The following is a 20,455-nucleotide window of genomic DNA, read 5'->3' as shown; positions in this document are numbered from 1 at the left end:
CGAGGACCTAAAGCACACCTGACCCTTCTCGCTTCTTCGCCTCAGCTCCTCGCACTACATACCTACCCGCACACTTTTCCTTTTGCATAACCCGCATCCTCACCTATTCACATACCACATACATCTTCTCTTCACTAACCCGTAGACCCCTATCTACTCTAACCTCAACACGAAGACTTTAGCCCTACCTACTCACCCAGAACCCTTAGTCCTTGGCACCAACTCTTCACCCTACTCCCTAGTACCCTTCTCGCTAGCCATCAACCCTTACCCATCTCAACCCGCAACCCTTTCTCCTTCCTCCTTTGTACCCCTCCTCAGTACTACCTCTTCCTCCTCCCTCCTCATGTTTCCTTATTCCTCCTTAGCCTTCCTCCTCGTTAGTCCTCCCCTCTCATTCTAGCCCTCCTCATTTCCTTTATTTTAATCAACACTCATTATTTTTTTTTTCAGCCAATTTTTTTTATTAGTGTTTCTTTGCTAAAACCCAACAAATTCTTCTTGCTGATTATATTGGAAGAAAATTTTTCTTTCCATGAGAACTACTCCATACTACAGTTGGACATCATATCTGTGACAACCCGAAATTTCCATTTGTATGAACATTATCTATTCAATAAAAGCTAGTCCAGTTTCTATAATCTTCAGACTTGTCCGAACAAGTTTGTGTACGTTAGGGCTTTACATTTCTGGACATATCGGGAGAATGGATGCTCCTGAAATTGTGAAACTTGAACATTGTAAGTTTCACAATGTTATAGTCCGACTTCCGGAATAAAAATATTTTCTGTCAAAATATTCCAGGACTATAAATAGATTTCTGAATTTAATTAATTCATTATTCACAATTCCAACTAGAGAAAAGCCAATTCTCTCTGACGGATCTTCGGGGCTTCATCCCGGATTGTGAGTCTACTTTCCTAAAGGTTTTTTAATACTTGTTATATGCTTTATAACATCAATTACATGTCCAAAATACAAGATCCGTGAGTTTACCGCCCAAGAACGTTCTTGGGGAGTAAACTCCAAAATGGAACTTTAAGGCTTCCTAGTCCCATTCCCTCGATAGACAACGTGTAAAGGACCTTGTGTATGATCTTTAGAGACTAGAAAGCATCCAAAATTAACAAGTTAGAGGAGTTTACGGCCAAGGAACTTCTTGGGCCGTAAACCCCTTTTTAAGGGACATAAATGCCCTAACTTGCCTCCTTGAGCCTAAGGACTTTAACCACTAATACTTGTGCTTATTTTGGACTTCAAAACACTTCAAAATGATAGAATTATAGGAGTTTACGGCCAAGGAAGGATCTTGGGCCCTAAACCCCTTTTCTAAGGGTGAAATGCACCACAAACACACCTAAGGCCTTAAGACAATTTACCTTGAACACATGGGACTTGGATGGGTATCAAAGGACTTCATAATCACTCCTTAAAAGGAGTTTACGGCCAAGGAACATATCTTGGGCCGTAAACTCCAAGTGATGACCTAAATGTGTGCATCTTGTCCCCATTAGCCTTAGATAAAAGTATGGAAGCTATCCTACACATGCAAGGGCCTCAAATGAATTAAAAGCCATCACCCGTAGGAGTTTACAGCTGTAAACTCTAGGGTATATGGACTATAGGCCGTAAACTCCCCTATGGAGCATTCTAGGGCCTTAAACTACTTCATCTATTATTCCAACAAAGCTAGAAGTGTTCTTGGATCAAGATAACACTTTAAAACACCCAAAACCACCATGTGAGGAGTTTACGGCCATAAACCAATGAGTTTACGGCCGTAAAATCCAAAGGGTGGGGTTTGTTGGGTGGTGAACTCTTATGCAAGACCATTTGATGTTTCAAACCCTTTTGCCTTGTCCTGTATCAACTTAGATGCAACCATTAGGACCTATAACACTTATACAAAGTGTATACATGTTCCTAATTGTGTTAACTTACTTTGTTAAGTTATTATGTGGCTAATTAGTTATATATATGCTTATTATATGATAACTAGGCTCGAACGTGTGAACAAGTCTCCGTTTGACACTTAGCACGGTACCCGATACATCAATTCAATCTACTCACCACAAGTGAGTTTATACCCCTTTAATCAACCTTTGAAATACTTTTAAATGTTTTAAATACTTTATGGGGGGAATACAAGTCAAATACTTATAGTTATTACATCAATCACATGTGATTGCATTAATCACATGTGATTAATAACTAGAAAACCAATGATTTTATCACTGTTCAACTGTTTATCAAACTGTTTCACTTCAAATGTTTTACAAACTCTTTTTACTTATCAAATGCTTTTATTAAACTTTGTTTTACTTCTTATAAATTGGATGCCCATATATGTATATATATATATATATATATATATATATATATATATATATATATATATATATATATAAGTAATGTTTAAAGGGCTTAGGAAAGCCATCCGCCCTATTTCCTTTTCCTCGATTTGGATGTGGTCTGGTGGGATTTCGGGTGACCATCCGAAGGTCGTTTCAACATTAGTTATATATCATATATACATGTATAGACATAAAAGTACTTCCATATTCATATTTATCAGTACATCAATAGTTAGTTACCATCAGGGTAACACAATACATATACATATACTAGAAACAATACATATACAATGATGCTAGAAACAATACATATACATATACATATACTAGAAACAATACATATACAATGATGCTAGAAACAATACATATACATATACTAGAAACAATACATATACAATGATGCTAGAAACAATACATATACATACATATACATATACTAGAAACAATACATATACAATGATGCTAGAAACAATACATATACAATGATGCTAGAAACAATACATATACAACTATACTAGAACGAGAAACAGTACATATACATGAATACTTTATTATTGTGATTTAAATCGGAGCATGACTTAACTGTCATGGCTCGAGTTGTAGCCAGAATTCTCTTGAAAGGAGAGCGTGAGTTTGCGTATAGATCTATACTGGATTGACAATCCTACACCTTGCTGCTAGCTACAGCCGGACCTGCAGGTCTGCGGGTGCCAAACGTCATTCCGTTATTACGACCATTCATTATGTCGTTGTTACTTGTCGATAGTATGGTGCAATTTATCACGTAATGCCTTAATATAAATCCGGTTTAAGGTAGTTAGTACAGCAGTAGTTCTTAAAATACAAGGCTACAATACTACAATGATTTACCCATTACATATTTTCAGTGATAACCTCACTTAAACGTTTATGTACAAACTATATTTTGTTAAATGATAGTTACATTTGGGAAATTACACACTTTTACATCAAACGAGCATACAAAACATTTAAGCCTTGGTAGAAGGCTACTTTAATAGAAAATATAGGTTTTTTTGAGAGATTCAAACTTTTACAAACAATTGCAAACCTTTACATACATTTTACAAACTTATAATTTATACATGTTTAAACATTTTTGGATGACAATTACCGACACTAAAATACTTATGAACTCACCAGCTTAATGCTGATAAACTCTTTCAAAATAACTTGTATTCTCAGGTCATCAGTAGACAGGTACCGAGGCCAGCTTTTGAGAAGATGGAGCGCATTCAAGACTCATCTTATTATTTTGATATACGTTATTTTTGGTGTCTATAATGTACAGAATACGCTTGTATTAAAATTATATATTTAATGCAATGGATGATGTTGTTTGCTTATTTACATTTACTGTGTTGTGATACTTACATGACGTCCTCTGCCCCAGAACGTTTCCGTCGTTCTTGGTTTTGGGGTGTGACAGATTGGTATCAGAGCATTGTTTATAGTGAATCAAGTGTATCAACCCATAAAAGATATACTAAACTATAAACCCATTTGGGATTAAAACACTCTGACCAAGAGTCTATACTTAAAATACTAAAATATTTAATTAAGTATACTAGTCTACATTCATACTAAAACCAGTGTCACAATGACAAGAACAAAAGTATTACGTTTGTTAAATATCACAGGTAAGCTCTGGGATATATGGTCAGTCCTGGGAATGGCATAGCCTGATCAACTATGCTGGTCCGAGGAGTGATTAGCATATGCCCTAGAATGGTTGTGATGTGTTAACAATTCTAAAAACTTACCAACAATACCACAAGAAGATTCAATAGAACCTAAACTTAAAATACTATAGGTGTATTTTGTACTACCAACTACTTGTATACTATATCTTTATACCTCTCTTCTCGCGTACATCTAAATGGCTGGATTCCATCACGGCGACCCGTACTTTCCAAATGAAGGCAACGCAGGATGGCTCGAAGCAGAGTCTGATGATGAACACCCAATCCTGTTGGATGATCATCAAGCTAAAGGCTTCTCAGATGGATCAGACTCTGAGCCTGAAGTCAACAACCTACCTTGAATAGGTCAAGCCCCGAACAACAACCCTCGACCAGCTTTTCTAGGTCCCACTCCCTTGTGGGTAGATAACTTGAATCGCTGGAGTGACAAACAGGGTCAACCCTTACCATACTTTGGGGACCGAACTTTTTACAACGTCAGCGATGGTGGCTCTGCTGACCGAGCTCTACTTGTCCTTATCCGTAGAATAGCTCGTAATGTCGAGCAAGGTCGAGCAGCCATCGACTGGGTCGTGGAGATTGATGCCAACTCTGCTGTCAACACAGTCCGCATTCGCCGTCTCGAAGAAGATATGGAACGGACCCGGAGAACCAATGAAACCCTACAGCAACGTCTGGTTGCCTCTCAAGCTGAAGTCGTGGAACTTCGAGCTCGTCAAAGGGCTCATGAACGACACCTTCAAGAGGTGGTACGTCAAATGAGAGACCTCAGGGTTCTCCCGAGGAATACTCATCGCCGTTAGATGATGTCTAGTACATCATTATCTTTTGGGTTAAGGATTAGCCTTTTAACATCTGTGCTCTAAGTAGCACTTATCTGTAAAATATTCCTAACTTTCAGTACTCTAATTAGGAATCTAAGAACTGTCAAACTTTCTGTATGGTATGATGTAAGACCTACTGTTAGGTTAATTTTCATTGAACTCGTTACATCAGTAATACCAGTATTATTGACAACTACCTACTCTGTGGGATGAATCTTTACATTTGGGTTTTCCTACACATCCTTCTGGTTATGAACACAAACACTCATTCAATTGTTGGGCTATGGTTAGTTAGTCCATGTGTCATTCGCACATTACTTACAAATTGATTCTTACCACTTTTCTCATCTTTATAAACTTATAGTTGAAAGATGCCTCCTCGCAAATCTACCCGGAATAACCCTACACCTCCACCACCCCCGGTCATTGATACAGCAGCCCTAAATGCTGTCGTAGCTGCAGCAGTGGCAACTGCCATGGCACAGTATCACTCTACTGATGCCAGCAGAGGTGGAACCCCGGTTAACTCCATTCCGGTTGAAAATGTTGTGCGCTCGAGAGAGTGCTCTTACAAGGATTTCACCAACTGTAAGCCGAAACCCTTCCATGGGACTGGCGGAGTCATTGCTCTCTCGCAATGGTTCGAGAAGACTGAATCAGTCTTCGAAATTTGTTCTTGCCCTGCTGCGAGCAAAGTCAAATATGCCGCATGCACCTTCGAAGGGAAGGCACTGACGTGGTGGAACAGCCACGTTAAATCTCTAACTCTCATCGTGGCCAACGACATAGGCTGGGATACGATGAAAGACCTCATGATTGAGGAATACTGCCCGAGGGGCGAGATCCAGAAACTAGAGCAGGAGCTTTGGAGCCTGACCATGAAGGGCACAAACATCATTGCTTACACCGCCAGATTTAGCGAACTGGTGGCCCTCTGCCCTAATATGGTTCCCACTGAAGGGAAGAAGATTGAAAGGTACATATGGGGGGCTAGTTCCTCCGTATCAGGGGAATGTTCTATCATCAAACCCCGCTACCTTCGACAGTGCCAAGCGACTGGCACAACGACTCATCGACCATGGTGTCAAAACCCCTGCAACCACAACAACCCTAGCCATCTCAGAACCATCCAAACCCGCTGACACCAAGCGGAAGTTCTGGGATGACAAGAAGAGGCAGCGAGCTGCCAAGAAGCAGCAAATTGTGGCAGTACATGTCGCGGTAACCCCTGCTGCTACTGCTCCAACGAAGCAGTATGCTGGAAGTTTGCCGAAGTGCAACAAATGCAACTTCCACCACAACGGCCCCTGCCGTGAAATGCAGTGCTCTAACTGCAACAGGAAAGGACATACCGTCCGTTTCTGTAAATTCCCAGCGCAACCGATCACGTAAGTCCCTGGCTCTGGCACGAGCCCAACTTGCTATGGATGTGGTGAAACAGGCCACTATAAGAGGGACTGCCCCAAAGCGAGAAATGCTGGAGGAGCAGGGAGGGTACTAGCTATAGGCCACTGGGAAGCAGTCGCTGACCCGATGGTGGTGACTGGTACATTCCTCCTCGATAACTCCTATGCATGCATTCTGTTCGATAGTGGAGCGGAGCGAAGCTTCGTAAACCACAAATTTGCTCGCATGCTTAAACCACAACCACACGCACTTAAAGAACAATTCACAGTAGAAATGGCTAACGGAAAAACAGAAAACACCAATAGCATATACTTAGGATGTATCCTAACCCTAGATAACCATTCATTCCCAATCGACCTCATGCCGGTCTCAATAAAAAGCTTCGACTTTATCATCGGCATGGATTGGTTGAGTCTTCATCGCGCCGACATCATGTGCTTCGAGAAAGCATTCCGATTAAACCTTCCGTCTAACGAAACTCTTATAGTCTACGGCGACAAACCTGGTGCGAGTCTTCGCATTATATCAAGTATTCAAGCACAGAAATATCTGCGCAAAGAATACCACGCATTCCTTGCTCACGTCGTCGACACGAACCTCGAAACGAAAGAACTCAAGAACATTCCAGTAGTGAGCGACTTTCCCGACATTTTCCCAGAAGAACTACCTGGATTACCTCCGCAACGACAGGTCGAGTTCAGAATCGACTTAGTCCCAGGAGCTACCCCAGTAGCCAAGTCGCCCTACCGATTAGCACCAGCAGAGATACAGGAATTATCTGGTCAACTTAACGAACTGCTCAGCAAGGGCTTCATAAGACCAAGCTTCTCACCTTGGGGAGCACCGGTCTTGTTCGTTAAGAAGAAAGACGGATCGTTTCGTATGTGTATCGACTATAGAGAACTCAACAAACTGACGGTCAAAAATCGTTACCCTCTACCTCGCATAGACGATCTATTTGACCAACTGCAAGGGGCGAACTATTTCTCCAAAATTGATCTAAGATCCGGATATCACCAGTTACGAGTGCTAGAGGAGGATGTTCCAAAGACAGCCTTCCGAACTCGTTACGGACACTACGAGTTCGTGGTGATGCCATTCGGATTGACCAATGCGCCAGCAGTTTTCATGGACCTGATGAACAGAGTATGCCGACCTTACTTGGATCAGTTCGTCATCGTTTTCATTGACGACATCCTGATCTACTCCCGAAGTAAGGAAGAGCATGGCGATCACCTACGACTAGTTTTAGGAACTTTACGAACGGAGAAACTTTATGCGAAGTTCTCAAAATGTGAATTTTGGATCCGAAGAGTCGAATTCTTAGGACACGTGGTAAGCGAAGAGGGAATCCACGTGGACCCATCCAAAATTAAAGCCATTGAGAACTGGTCAGCACCGAAGACGCCGAAAGAAATTCGTCAATTTCTAGGCCTTGCTGGTTACTACCGCCGATTCATTCAGAACTTCTCCCGAATAGTGAAAACTCTTACAACCCTGACCCAGAAAGGCGTGGCCTTTGACTGGGAAGAGAAACAAGAGAGAGTGTTCCAAACGCTCAAAAGAGCCTTGTGCACTGCGCCAATACTATCTCTCCCTGAAGGGATAGAAGACTTCGTAGTCTATTGCGATGCATCGAACCAAGGGCTCGGGTGTGTTCTGATGCAACGAGGTAAGGTCATCGCCTACGCCTCCCGACAGTTGAAGACACACGAAGTTAACTATACGACACACGATCTTGAACTGGGAGCAGTGGTGTTTGCTCTAAAGATCTGGAGACATTACTTGTATGGAACGAAGAGCACTATCTTTACCGACCACAAGAGTTTACAACACATATTCGATCAGAAGGAGCTCAACATGAGACAACGACGGTGGGTCGAGCTACTCAGTGATTACGAATGCGATATTCGTTATCATCCGGGTAAAGCCAACGTAGTAGCAGACGCCCTGAGTCGGAAAGAATATTCTGGTCGCAAAGTTAAATCATTGTCAATAACCATCCATTCACACTTGTCTAATCAAATTCAGGCGGCCCAAATTGAAGCCATGAAACCTGAAAATGTGACGAGTGAATCCCTTAGAGGAATGGACAAGAATTTAGAAGCCAAGGGTGACGGAGCCTTATACTTCATGGATCGGATCTGGACACCGAAACACGGTGGTTTCCGAGACTTAGTCATGACCGAGGCGCACAACACTCGGTATTCCATCCACCCAGGTTCAGATAAGATGTATCTAGATCTTAAAAAGCTATACTGGTGGCCTAATATGAAAGCAGAGATTGCTACCTTCGTAAGTAAATGCCTTACTTGCGCAAAGGTAAAGGTCGAGTACCAGAAGCCCTCTGGTTTACTACAACAACCAGAGATTCCAGAATGGAAGTGGGAGCGGATCACTATGGATTTCATAACCAAGTTGCCCAAGACAACGGGTGGACTTGATACCATATGGGTCATCGTTGATAGATTGACCAAGTCTGCACACTTCCTGCCTATCAAAGAAACCGACAAGATGGAGAAACTTATGAGAACATACATTAGGGAAATCGTACGACTACATGGTGTGCCTATATCCATTATCTCCGATAGAGATAGTAGGTTCACCTCAAGATTTTGGTAATCACTGCAACATTCCCTAGGAACAAGGCTGGACATGAGCACAGCCTACCATCCACAGACTGACGGACAGAGTGAGAGGACAATCCAAACTTTAGAAGACATGTTGCGTGCTTGTGTAATTGACTTTGGAAAAGCATGGGATACTCATTTACCCCTCGTCTAATTTTCCTACAACAACAGTTATCACACGAGCATAAAAGCAGCACCATTTGAAGCTCTCTACGGCCGAAAGTGCAGATCCCCTCTGTGCTGGGCTGAGGTAGGTGATACCCAATTAGCTAGAGGGCAGGCTTCCGACAGTACTCTCACTGGTCCGGAAATCATTCGGGAAACGACAGAGAAGATCGTTCAGATTCGTGAACGATTGAAAGCCTCTAGAGACCGACAAAAGAGCTACGCTGATAAACGCAGAAAACCTTTGGAATCTCAGGTGGGAGACCGAGTCCTTCTCAAAGTCTCACCCTGGAAGGGCTTGATACGCTTCGGTAAGCGTGGGAAGCTTAATCCTAGGTACATAAGGCCTTTCGAGATTCTCGCAAGAGTCGGCCCCGTAGCTTACAAACTTGATCTACCCGACACACTTCGTAACGTACATTCTACATTCCACGTATCTAACTTGAAAAAGTGTCTGTCCGACGAGACTCTCGTAATCCCACTCGACGAGATCGAGATCAACGAGAGCCTCAACTTCGTGGAAGAACCTGTAGAGATCATGGACCGTGAGGTCAAGCAGACGAAGCAAAGCCGTATCCCTATCGTGAAGGTTCGCTGGAACGCCAAGCAAGGACCAGAATTCACTTGGGAACGCGAGGATCAGATGAAACTGAAATATCCTCATCTTTTCGCTTAGTTATTTGTAACTTCTTATTTGCTTAAATTCTAATTTCGAGACGAAATTCCTTCTAACGGGGGGATGATGTGACAACCCAAAATTTCCATTTGTACAAACATTATCTATTCAATAGAAGCTAGTCCAGTTTCTGTAATCTTCAGACTTGTCCAAACGAGTTTGTGTACGTTAGGGCTTTACATTTCTGGACATAACGGGAGAATGGATGCTCCTGAAATTGTGAAACTTGAACATTGTAAGTTTCACAATGTTATAGTCTAACTTCTGGAATAAAAATATTTTCTGTCAAAATATTCCAGGACTATAAATAGATTTCTGAATTTAATTAATTCATTATTCACAATTCCAACTAGAGAAAAGCCAATTCTCTCTAACGGATCTTCGGGTTTTCATCCCGGATTGTGAGTCTACTTTCCTAAACGTGTTTTAATACTTGTTATATGCTTTATAACATCAATTACATGTCCAAAATACAAGATCCGTGAGTTTACCGCCCAAGAACGTTCTTGGGGAGTAAACTCCAAAATGGAACTTTAAGGCTTCCTAGTCCCATTCCCTCGATAGACAACGTGTAAAGGACCATGTGTATGATCTTTAGAGACTAGAAAGCATCCAAAATCAACAAGTTAGAGGAGTTTACGGCCAAGGAACTTCTTGGGCCATAAACCCCTTTTTAAGGGACATAAATGCCCTAACTTGCCTCCTTGAGCCTAAGGACTTTAACCACTAATACTTGTGCTTATTTTGGACTTCAAAACACTTCAAAATGATAGAATTATAGGAGTTTACGGCCAAGGAAGGATCTTGGGCCCTAAACCCCTTTTCTAAGGGTGAAATGCACCACAAACACCCCTAAGGCCTTAAGACAATTTACCTTGAACACATGGGACTTGGATGGGGATCAAAGGACTTCATAATCACTCCTTAAAAGGAGTTTACGGCCAAGGAACATATCTTGGGCCGTAAACTCCAAGTGATGACCTAAATGTGTGCATCTTGTCCCCATTAGCCTTAGATAAAAGTATGGAAGCTATCCTACACATGCAAGGGCCTCAAATGAATTAAAATCCATCACCCATAGGAGTTTACGGCCGTAAACTCTAGGGTATATGGACTATAGGCCGTAAACTCCCCTATGGAGCATTCTAGGGCCTTAAACTACTTCATGTATTATTCCAACAAAGCTAGAAGTGTTCTTGGATCAAGATAACACTTTAAAACACCCAAAACCACCATGTGAGGAGTTCACGGCCATAAACCCATGAGTTTACGGCTGTAAACTCCAAAGGATGGGGTTTGTTGGGTGGTGAACTCTTATGCAAGGCCATTTGATGTTTCAAACCCTTTTGCCTTGTCCCGTATCAACTTAGATGCAACCATTAGGACCTATAACACTTATACAAAGTGTATACATGTTCCTAATTGTGTTAACTTACTTTGTTAAGTTATTATGTGGCTAATTAGTTATATATATGCTTATTATATGATAACTAGGCTCGAACGTGTGAACAAGTCTCCGTTTGACACTTAGCACGGTACCCGATACATCAATTCAATCTACTCACCACAAGTGAGTTTATACCCCTTTAATCAACCTTTGAAATACTTTTAAATGTTTTAAATACTTTATGGGGGGGAATACAAGTCAAATACTTATAGTTATTACATCAATCACATGTGATTGCATTAATCACATGTGATTAATAACTAGAAAACCAATGATTTTATCACTGTTCAACTGTTTATCAAACTGTTTCACTTCAAATGTTTTACAAACTCTTTTTACTTATCAAATGCTTTTATTAAACTGTGTTTTACTTCTTATAAATTGCATGCCCATATATGTATATATATATAAGTAATGTTTAAAGGGCTTAGGAAAGCCATCCTCCCTATTTCCTTTTCCTCGATTTGGATGTGGTCTGGTGGGATTTCGGGTGACCATCCAAAGGTCGTTTCAACATTAGTTATATATCATATATACATGTATAGACATAAAAGTACTTCCATATTCATATTTATCAGTACATCAATAGTTAGTTACCATCGGGGTAACACAATACATATACATATACTAGAAACAATACATATACAATGATGCTAGAAACAATACATATACATATACATATACTAGAAACAATACATATACAATGATGCTAGAAACAATACATATACATATACTAGAAACAATACATATACAATGATGCTAGAAACAATACATATACATATACTAGAAACAATACATATACAATGATGCTAGAAACAATACATATACAATGATGCTAGAAACAATACATATACAACTATACTAGAACGAGAAACAGTACATATACATGAATACTTTATTATTGTGATTTAAATCGGAGCATGACTTAACTGTCATGGCTCGAGTTGTAGCCAGAATTCTCTTGAAGGGAGAGCGTGAGTTTGCGTATAGATCTATACTGGATTGACAATCCTACACCTTGCTGCTAGCTATAGCCGGACCTGCAGGTCTGCGGGTGCCAAACGTCATTCCGTTATTACGACCATTCATTATGTCGTTGTTACTTGTCGATAGTATGGTGCAATTTATCACGTAATGCCTTAATATAAATCTGGTTTAAGGTAGTTAGTACAGCAGTAGTTCTTTAAATACAAGGCTACAATACTACAATGATTTACCCATTACATATTTTCAGTGATAACCTCACTTAAACGTTTATGTACAAACTATATTTTGTTAAATTATAGTTACATTTGGGAAATTACACACTTTTACATCAAACGAGCATACAAAACAGTTAAGCCTTGGTAGAAGGCTACTTTAATAGAAAATATAGGTTTTTTTGAGAGATTCAAACTTTTACAAATAATTGCAAACCTTTACATACATTTTACAAACTTATAATTTATACATGTTTAAACATTTTTGGATGACAATTACCAACACTAAAATACTTATGAACTCACCAGCTTAATGCTGATAAACTCTTTCAAAATAACTTGTATTCTCAGGTCATCAGTAGACAGGTACCGAGGCCAGCTTTTGAGAAGATGGAGCGCATTCAAGACTCATCTTATTATTTTGATATACGTTATTTTTGGTGTCTATAATGTACAGAATACGCTTGTATTAAAATTATATATTTAATGCAATGGATGATGTTGTTTGCTTATTTACATTTACTGTGTTGTGATACTTACATGACGTCGTCCGCCCCAGAACGTTTCCGCCGTTCTTGGTTTTGGGGTGTGACAATATCTTTGTTCGCAAGTATTGTACTACAGTTGCTTCCGATCAACATGTATATTAAGAATGTGGACTTTATTTATTGAAGACATGTCACTGAAGTTTTGATACATTGGTATATTTCAGCACAACATAGATTTTTCACACAGAGTTATTACTTTGGTATTTATCGAGACCCTTCATACATCTACGGAGAGCATGCAAAGCTCTTGGTATTCGATACTCTCCATCCAAATGATTTATTTATTTTTGATATCCGATCATCGATTATCAAAAATAGGGAGGGAATATTATGCTATCATCTGAATATGATTTTATGATTGTTTGAGTTTGGATTTTCGAGACCTCTGAAGACAATGATTTATTTAGTGATGCAATGTGGCACTGATTTTTGGTCATCTTTTGATCAAATTTTTGGCTTCACTAGAAGTTTCCTGAATCCAGATTATTTATTATTCAGACTCTATCATAGGATGTTTCTTTTGTGTTTGCATCCGGATCAGATCTTATGATTTCTAGAGTTTGGATTTGCGATATTTTGAAGACGAAGTCTATTTTAGCGATGTGATGTTGAACTTATTTTTGATCTTTCGATCAAATTTTTGGCATTGCTAGACCATGTCTTCAGACTTACTTTATTTTATTATTCAGACTTCACTTTTGGATGCTTCACATTTTTAGCTGGTTATTCTTTTGAAGAATTTGCGGTGTAATATTATTCGAGAATTAGAGATGTTTAAGACTTCTTGAAGCCAAAGTATGTTTATGAATGGATCTTCTACTTAATCATTAGGGTTGTGATGAATTTAAAGATTTGGATCTTATTTTTGTACCTCATGAGTGATGACCTTGAATCCGTAGACCTTTACCGATTAGAGATTCATAGCCAATATTAAAGATCATCGACACTTCAAATTTTTAGAGACATTTCCGCATTTGGTTCTTATTATGTTTCATTTTTATTACCACACTTTCTAGTCCGTTACTATGTATTTTACACTTTTATCATTGTATTTGTATCTCTCATCATTTGCAAGCATTTGGGGAGAGAATGTTGGAGCATGGAAATGCTCTACAAATTATGAGTGATAGTTAGGTTATTTTATTCCCTTTATTGTATTGTTTGGTTTCTCTCTCCCTATAAATAGAGAGACATGGTCATCTATTATTGAAAAAGAGTGTACAAATTTAGTCTTCTAGAGAGAGAGAGAGAGAGAGTGTGTGTGTGTGTGTGTGTGTGTGGTGGAATCTCTCCCACCAAGTCTTCTTGTATTGTAATATTTTATCTCTCTTTCCTAGTAAACTCATGGAATTACTCATCTCTTTTATGTTCTTCATATTTTATTCTTAAATCTCAAGATGTTCTTATTATTCCGCACCAACGATCGTCAAAATGGGCTACAACAGTGATTAGGGTCATCAGACTTGCTAAGATTTCGGTGAGTATTCATCTAGATTTCAAGAGTTGTGCAATCATCGAGATTAGCTACTAATGGAACACTAGTATCTGTAAGCGCAGGTCGTCGGCGGTTCATATTATAAGAATGTAATGTGGGTTGGGAATCCATCAAATTTTATGGTTTGGAAGAGATTTGATGAATCCAAGTAGGGGTGAATCGTTAAAATTTTCAGGAGCTCGATCGGGTGTGAAAATAGGGTAAATTTTAAAACCTAGTCCGAAGGGGAGACAACTGAAGTGGCCATCTGGATTGGAGTTGTGTAAGTTGGGAGTTCAGGAAACTTACAATAGTTGGTCATATTCTTTATGATGTATAACAGACATGTAGATGGATCCTGGTTGAGGGTTGTGTTAGAGCCTCACTGTCTGTTCTTGTTTGATGAAGGTTTTGGGATTCGAAGCCTGACTCGAACACCTGATTGGAATTCAGTTGGATGCGGGTTTGACTCATGATATTTGAGGTGATAAGGTAAAAGTACAATAAGACCATGGGTGGTAACCATGGAAGGCTAGACGTGTCGTAAGACTACGGGGTGGCCATAACATTCGCTATGGTGGCAGATGGTATGGAAGTGTTGTAAGTTTGCGATAGAATTGTAGCATTCACTAGATTGAGATAGATTGTTGTTTAGGGATCGTTGGTATAAGGAAGGGTCAGTTTGTGCCTTGGACAAGGCGAACAGGATTCTCGAAGAGCATTTCTCTGTTATAGGAGGAGGACCATTAGGGTCCAAGGAAGGGTTGCGTCTATGTAGCTCTAGATTGGGTGAGACCCATGGGCGAGGCCCGAGTAATATGGAAATGCAGGTGGGACCTAATAGAGACAGTTTGGGTCAAGGTATTGGATTATGGTTTTAGTAGGGATGATTGTGTGGTTAGTGAGTCGGATATAGTGATGCATGGGCTAGGGTGGCCTTGTCAGTTGGACTCTCAGGAACTTGGTGGATAGATCATGTGTGGGACTAGCATTCTCAGCGGTGGTTTATGGATCTTTGTATCTAGGTTTAGTAAAGGGTTTCCATGAATTAGAAGATTTCGAGTTAAATGCAAGTGTAAATCCTTGGATCTCCGGTTACGAATTATGTACCGAGTTGGCTTTAGGCTGAAACTCGTGATGGAAATCGTGAGTGTATATGCAAGGTCTTTACTTCAACATGATATGAGTTAAGGAATCAGTGACTTGTTCATCACTTGAACGTTTAACTCTTAGATTGTCTCTTGTAGTGTAATATGTTCATGGATTCGTTATCTTCAAGATGAGTCTTTTACTTAAAGGATTATCTAACCCATTTTCCAAGTGAAAATTTTTTGGTAGCAGTGAATGTTTTGTGATTCTGTTTTCCAGTAGGAACATCAGGTAATCAGAAGTTGGGTTGTCAGTTTGGAAGACAAAATGGAGTAGAATTACCAGTGGTTTAGTATGTGCAGTCCATTGGGGAGTCAAAAAAGTTCAATATTTAGACTTTGTTTAGAGTAGATGTGGTAATACAACAAGGGTTAATTTAAGTTAAGTAAGGATTCGTTCATCATCAGGTTTTGGGAGCCCTACTAAGGTTGGGCTAGGTTGCATTTGGGAAGGGTTTTGTATGCTCGGGGTTCTTTACTCAATTCGTATCGGGGTTGTGGTTAATTTTCTCAGGCTGTCTAGTGTGCTTGGAATGGTAAGGAACGATTTCGGGGACAAAACCTAATTTAAATGGGGTAGAAATGTAACACCCGATTCATAGTATTTTTCAGCTTGGAACCCTTGGTGGGGGGGGGGGGGAGGATGCCAAATTCAGGAAACTTGGAGTACGTTGGAGTTACTCCTTGAATGTTGGGCGTACTAGTGCATCTCATGATCATGGGTCTTCACCAGAAACGCGGGGCATACGCGGCGTACGCATGGCGTACATGGGCATGGCTGAAACCATATTTTTTAAGGTTTGCACCCTATTTAAGCCTTATGATAGCCTCATTTGACCATTTTAGACCAACCTCCACATCTTGAAAGCCCTAACCTCACCCTTAGCCTCTGTTTTGAGGTTTTTGAGCTCTTGTGAAGCATTTTAGTGTGTTTTTGTGTACCTTGAAGTGGTAGAAAAAGATTGAAGACTCATTCTTTGGAAAAGAGCTTAGAGACCCAAATTTAACTTCTTCATTTCATGACTTTTGAGGTATAACACCCATAATTTTCAACTTCTTGTGTAGATCTACTTTGGGGCTTGTTATGGCTATTTTGGTCCTTTTTGGTTGGTCCTTGCGAACTAAGGCCGTTTCACAAAGTAGAGGTATTAACTAAACCGAAATGAAGTAGTGGTATCTTCACCAAGTAAGAGTATAAAACATAGACGAAAACTTTGGAAAACCTTTATACATTACGAAAATTACGACTTGGTATTCCTTTGTAAAATAAGTTTGAAAATCTTTAAAAATCCTTTGAAAACCTTTCATAAACAAGTTTAAAATGAAACTTGGATTAAACATTATAAGTAAAAGTTGAACAAGTGACTACGTTTTTAGAAAACCATTTACAGTGTCATACTCGGTAAAACAGTTAACAGTGTGGCAAATCCTTGTGTATGCGGATTATCAATCACATGTGATTGATATGATAACTGACATGTTTAACTTGTATCCCCCCTATAAAACATGTAAAAACATTTAAAAGGTTCATTCAAGGGTATGAACTCACCTGATGTAAGTGGATCCGACGAAGGTGCCGGTTGGGTGTTTGGTGCCAAGTAAAGACTTGGGCGCACTTATTGACCTATTAACATATGATAACATATTTTTACATATAATTAGTACATATAATACCAATTAAACAAGTATACCCATCCTAAAGTGCGAAAAACACGTTGATTAAGTGTTTGGGGTGTCCCGGGTAACATTTAAGGGCTTGAATGGCTTAGGAATAGAGTTTACTCTTCAAGAGTAAACTCTATATATATAGTTCACGGCCCTGGGACAACTCCCTATTAGTTTACGGGCGTAAACTCATGGTGAGGGTGTTCTAGGATGCTTAAAGGTCTCATATTAATGGTGGAATTTTGCTAGGCCCAAATATAAAGTGTATGGATGGATTTGAGGCACCTATATGGACCAAATAAGAGTTTATGGCCCTAACCAAGGGAGTTTACGGTTGTAAGCTCCCAAGGACATCTTTCTTGGGTGTTTTAAGGGCTTAAGTGATAGAGAATAAATCCTATGTATTTTTTTCCAAGTCAAATGGGGAGTTTAGGGCACCATTTGGGCACTTAATGGGAGTTTACGGCCCATGAACCACCTCTATGGGAGTTCACGGCCGTGAACTCCTATTCCTTTGGTTTTATTGTAGTTTAAGGCCTTTACAACAATAGTATTGCTTCAAGATATTTTTTCCAAGGCCATAGGGGGTGTTGAGGGCATTTCTAACACATGGAATTGAGTTTACTCCCCATGAAGGGGAGTTGACGGCCCAAGCAAGTTCTTGGGAATTAAACTCAAGTTTACTCTCCAAAAAATAGTTTCAAGGTGTTCTAAGTCCGAATCCATAAGCCTACAAGTCATATCTAAGCCTTAGGGACAATTTGGAGGGGTTTTGGGGCTTAAAAACCCCATTAAATGGTGTTCCTGGTCCAAGAGTGTTCTTGGGCCGTAAACACATCATTTTGTCCTTAATTTATGTTTTAAACACGAATTTGCATGCTAGATAGGCTATATAACAAGTTAGGATAGTTTACCTACTTGTTTGGGGCTCGAAACGGACGATTTTTGGCTCGGGAAAAAGTTGTAGAGAGAGAGAGTGGGGAGAGTGTAAAAAGTCTCTAGTGGACTCCACTCACCCTTATATAGGGGTTGGAGTTATGGCTCAGTGGAAATCTACCCGATACTACTGTTAAACGGGGCTTTTTGGTTGCACCCGATTAAACGGTCAAATTTTGACTTGGTTCAAAACTAAACATTTTTAAGGGCATCTAGTGGGTGATTCAAATTTGTTTCAACCCTTACCAAGTCATTATAATAGTCCAATATAATTAACCTCTTCCAAAAGGTTAACGGACAGTTAAATAAAACGAAGCTTTTTAACGGAAAAGGTTAAAACTTACGGATGAGATTTCGGGTTGTCACAAAGCTCTTGAATGGTAGGTGTAGGATTGTATTTTGGTGTGTTAAAGAATCCTACTTTAAATCATGTTTTGGTCATCTCTTTCATCTTTCCATTAAGCATGGTGCTCCTTAGTCTTATCATAAGTTCGTTTAAGATTTCTCGAAGATATCGGTACCTCTAACTTGTTTGACGAAGAAGACTATTGCTTTTCAGCAGGGGTTTGAATAACAGGAAACAATTATGACCTTGAGGTAGAAGTTATGTGAGGTATTACTATTGACCCTTCCTGAGGGTGTTGAGGATTTTGTAGTCTACTGTGATTCTTCGATCACTAAATTAGTAGTTATACTTATGCAATGGGGGTGACTTATTACGTATGCTTCGAGACAGTTGAAGCCTCACGAGGCTAGTTATTCGACTCATGATTTGAAGTTAGGGTAGTAGTATTTGTCCTCAATATTTAGCATCACTATTTGTATAGGGTTCAATGTAACATCTACACAGACCACAAGAGCTTGAGATACTCGATGGATTAGCCAAATCTAAATATGAGGCAACATAGGTGGATCGACATGGTGAAGGATTATGATTATGAGATTTTGTACCATCTCGGTAACGCCAACGTGGTGTTCGATGTCATGAGTCGTAGGGGGACTAGTTCTCCTATTAAGTAGTTGTGTTTAAGGGTGACCATTGTTACCTTGATGTTGGATATGATCAGAGGAGCATAGGTAAAGGTGATCAACGAAGAGAATCGGAAGAGTGAGAGGGTTGTTAGTCAAGTTTAACTTTTGATATCGATAGCCCTGACTTCATGAATATTCACAACAGGGTATGGTCCCTTATTTGGATGAGACTCAGTAGAAATTGATAGAGGAGGCTCATAAGTCCAAGTTCTCGATTTATCCATGGGCGACGAATATGTACATGGATTTGAGACATGATTATTGGTGGCCTTGCATGAAGCAGGACATAGCTTGGTATGTTGAGAGATGTTTGACCTGTAGGAAGTTCAATTATAAGAATCAGAAGCCTCAAGGCAAGTTGTAGCCTTTGGATATCTTATCGTGGAAGTGGCAGCAGATTACCATAAGTTTTATTATCAAGATACCTAAGACCGCCTGCGGTTTTGACACTATCCGGGTCATCGTTGATAGATGAACAAGAAAGCCCATTTTGTTGCCATTGAGGAGAGTTATTTAATAGAGATGTTGGTTGACATTTACGTCTGAGAGATCATTTCTCCTCATGGTGTACCAATTTCTATAGTTTCTAATAAAGACGTGAGGTTCACTCGGCTTCACTTCAGCATGAAATATCACCCTCAGACCAATGAGCGAAGTGAGAGGACCATCAGACACTCGATGATATGTTGAGGGATTGTATTATTGACTTTGGCAAGAGCTAGGATTTTTATTTTCCATCAGCATACATTTCTTACAACAACAACTAACATTCTAACATCAGTGTGCCTTCATTCTAGCTTCTTTATGGGAGGAATTTTCAAACCCGGATCTATAGGGGGAGGTTGGTCAGAGAGTCATGGAGAGCATGGGGTTGGTGCTAAAGACTATGGAGCTCATTTAGCAGGTTAGGTAGAGACTTTAGACAACACAAAGCTGAAAGATGTCGTTATAAGTTAGAGTTCCAGGTTGGAGACATGCTATTGTTAAGAGTGTCACCTTGGAAACGTGTTATTAATTTTCAAAGGAGGGGCAAGTTGGGCCCTTGGTTTGTTGGACCTTTCAATATCCTTTCTTGCGTGGGTAAGGTAACCTATCGTTTGGGTTTACCTGAAGAGCTCTACCAGATTCATATTACCTTTCACGTTTCTTAGCTAACGAAGTGTATAGTTGATGCTACTTCCACTATTCCATTGGATAATATTGAGACCGATGAGCATTTGGACTATGTG

This window comes from Lactuca saligna, chromosome 6, assembly GCF_052625555.1.
Source record: "Lactuca saligna cultivar CGN05327 chromosome 6, ASM5262555v1, whole genome shotgun sequence".
Taxonomy (NCBI): Eukaryota; Viridiplantae; Streptophyta; class Magnoliopsida; order Asterales; family Asteraceae; genus Lactuca; species Lactuca saligna.
This window is presented reverse-complemented; position numbering follows the sequence as displayed.